Source organism: Olea europaea, chromosome 16, assembly GCF_002742605.1.
Source record: "Olea europaea var. sylvestris chromosome 16, O_europaea_v1, whole genome shotgun sequence".
NCBI classification, from domain to species: Eukaryota; Viridiplantae; Streptophyta; class Magnoliopsida; order Lamiales; family Oleaceae; genus Olea; species Olea europaea.
The window spans coordinates 3,732,617-3,736,526 of record NC_036252.1 but is presented as its reverse complement, the minus strand read 5'-3'; positions in this window follow the sequence as shown (position 1 = coordinate 3,736,526).

Sequence of the window (3,910 nt, the reverse complement as noted above, 5' to 3'; positions counted from 1 at the left end):
CAAAAATATATGCTGGCAATCAAGCTATACAGACAGGGTTAACGACATATTTTCATTGACATACAACACTTAGCAGTTCAACGTCGGAAGTTGGAAAAAAATCACAAAAACACTCAATCAAATCATGTTAAATTAGCCTATAGTCTGAATCCTATTTTTTTTCCCCGTTCATCTAGTTTTATTCTTAGCCTAGGTGCAATTATATTGGTCTTTGGCAAGTAGGATTTTGTTGGAAGTGAACAACAATCACTTTGTATTGGTTTTTATATTAAATAAAATCATTTGAGCATTTTTTTCATATTTACCCAATTTTAGGTATTAAACAAATTTTGAAGTGTTAATTATAATTAGCACATGCCATTGCATCATATTGGTGTCTGAAACTAATTATTAAGCCTTTGTTGCCCTCCAGGGCACATCCGAGTTGGTGGAACAATCACTATGGTGGACTTGCAACCTCAGCATGGAGAGTTCAATTTCTGATCAACGCAGTGAAGAGGATTCTCTTGGGGTCAGGAGTATAAACCAAGTGGGAACTTGGAAGCCAATAAGGACATAACCTGCGATTTACCTCCTCGAGTCACTGAGGGGTCGGTGGCTAGAGGTCTAGGATTTAGTCTGACGAAGCTGGGATACCTGGGTATCAAAAAAAATAAAAATAAAAAAAATTATTAAGCCTTTGTTTGCCTGCCAATTTTTGCAACCAAAACACGGTAATGAACAGTGGTATAATATAAAAAATTGGACAATCATCTGACACAGATTCCTCGTCCTGAAAAATTGACTCAACCTGCCACTCTACATTTCCATTATTGTCCCCACTAATTCCATATACTTTTCTATTTTCACCTTTTGCCCAACAATTTGAGACGTGTTGACCAATGTTTTGTATTTGAATTTTCCAACTACGTATTCAAGCCCACACTACCGTTTTCAAATGGTCTCGTTCCGTATTAATCCAAACCGTGAACATAGTGAACCAATGCATAACGAAATGTACTGATTTATTTGACTATTCCCGATTTAGAAGAGTGAACTCGAATGATTCTACGACCAATTTTTAATGCCAACGTTACGACTACGCATTTTATGCATGCCTTATTTTGATTAGGTAGATAAATATCACAAAAACAAAGTTTTCATCCTTACACATTCATCTCGCGAATTTTTCGACGGTTGCTGTAAATTATTTATGCCCATTACAATGAAAGAAATGCCACTACTTCAAATGATTAATCCGTGACGTTCATCTCGCAATATTATTAATTCAATATTGCACTATTCGTCCTAATACATTCATCTTCCGAATTGTTCGACGGTTGTTGGAAATTATTTATGTCTGTTACAATGAAAGAAACACCACTACCTCGAAAGATTAATTTATGCATTCGTCTCCAAATATTATTAATTTAATATCACGCTAACATAATACGTGCGCCAAGCAGTTGTTCCCACGGTAAATCTTCCTCCGCAATTGCATCAACTTCTGCTGCGAGATCGACCTGCGCGGATGGGAGGTCTATCTCTACTTTCTCATCACTTTTTTCTTCTGCTCTACCAAATGCTTTGATTGCACTGCCGTTGAGCTTTAAAAAATTGTGTACCGCCATTGTCTCAACTACAACCGCTGTTTGCACAAGAAATGAATAGCTCAACATACAATCAAGAATTTTCCATCGCTGCTTCAAAACTCCGAATGACCTCTCGATGACTTTCCTACAAGACGAGTGATAGAAATTGAACCATTCCCGTGCATCTCGAAATCTTCAACGTCTGCCTGTCAGACCGTACGAAACTCCTGAAAATGATATCGAATATTCGAACCTTTGTAAGGATCCATATAACTGGGTCAATGGACAAATCCAGAGTCCACGAGATAATACTTCCCAGGAGCGGGTACGGGAAAATTAATTTCCTGATTACGTATTGCGTTCGTCGAAATGCGACTGTCATGCGTGTTCACTATATACCCTGAAAGTACGAACGTGAAGCATAGGTTAAAATCGCATGCAGCTAGCATGTTTTGCGTTGGGATTTCTTTACGCCCTCTGAAATTCTCTCGCTCGTGACGCAGTAAGATTGCCCACACATGTGTACCATCGTTTGCTCCTATGCAGTCCTGATCACATAAAATATAGTTCACTGTCTCACTATCTAAGGAATGTTGCATTATAATAATGAATATAATAATACGAAACTATGTAAATAAATGCCAAGATTTATAATCCTCACCTGGAACAATGGATATTCTATAGGGTCCCGATGATGATGTCTGACTCTTTGATTGTAATTCGGATCGGGCTTGATAACATTTTTGACGAATGCGACAATAGCTTGAAGCGCTCATTTGAAATGGAGACTGATCGTCTGCAACGAGTGGCCGAAAATTGTTTGCACTTGTCTGTACCATATCTCGTGGCCTAAGACACATAGAAACATTCCGACCTATTCGTATATGTCGACATAAGCATTGTTCCAAAGACCGTATTCGTCACGAAGCATGTGTGTGAAATGAGTGAACATACGTCGGTACATTCTGAACTCTTGAAAACACGTTTGTGGATATGCATACAAATTTTGTAGCATGAACAGATGTCCGCTTCTTATGAAAGGAAAAAGAAATCTTGGTTCGTTTGAACGATGCAAATAGTCACGAACCATTTGTTAGGAAATGCGACAATATAGAAGCCCCATTTCAATGTCCTCCGCGAGCTGTTGCTAACGACCTCATCGTCCAAAGTATCCGACACATCGGAGTTTTGTTGAAGGTTTCAATGTCTAAAACGATACTGTGACATTTTGTGCTTATTCGACGACACAGAAGGAAAATATTGCTGCAATGAAGGCCAATACCTGACTGTGAAGGTGGCTGAAATGCTATATTCGGTGTAGTTAATTGCATGCTCAATGAATTCGTATATTGGCATGTAATAGTGTTTTTTCATTCATAATTAGACACATGCAGGGAATCAATTCCTTTTTAGATATCGTTGCATGTAAAGTGATGTCATGCTATGTATAGGTGATAGACTTGTGGATCATCTTTTTATATTTTCCATGGAAAAGTAGCAGTGTGATATAGGTGTACTTGGCATACAATGCATAGAAAGTTTATAAAAACATTCAAATACAGGTACATAATTGAACCAAGGGGATTTTGTTTAAGAAGACTAGTCAACCATAATCTTTAGTAAAATAGCTTATATCAATACTTCTTGTTCAAGTAGTTCATAGTCTATTTGATTATATATTAAAAGTCTTAAATACCCTTAAATTGAAATGACTAAAATATCAAATTTGGAAATGAATATTACCCAAATCCCCTTCATTTCTCTCGTTTTCAAGTCCATTTTTACCATATTAAACCCTTCGGTTGTATTCTTCTTCATATGCATTATTTCTTGCTTACAATGAATGATTGCATGTTGAAGTTCCCTTTCTTGAACCAAGAACAAATGAAATAGTGCAAATTTTGGAGGTGGGTTAGCAAGAATCGATTTCACACAGTTGAAGGTGAGTTTTATAAATTGAAAATTATCGATTTTGTTATTATTTTCTAGTTGTATACTATGAGAAAAATCAATTGGGTAATTAAAGTTTGCTGTAAAATATTGAAACGGAATGTTGCCGTTTCTAAGTAGTTGGGTGCCCTTTTTTCCCAGCTGGCTGCCGTTTTAATAAGACAATGGAGGTATTGATATACTTGTAAGCAAATTAGTTGTTTCCCCATTCTTTTATAGTATTTTATTATCATAAATAAATTTAAATGGCACATACACATTTTAAACTACGAAATGTTGTTTTGTTCTGCTGAAATCTGTTATGTAACAATATGAGTAGCATTTTGTTTGTTATTGAAGTTGTGATTCATAGTATTCAGTTTTGGCAATTAATGGAGTAATATATTATA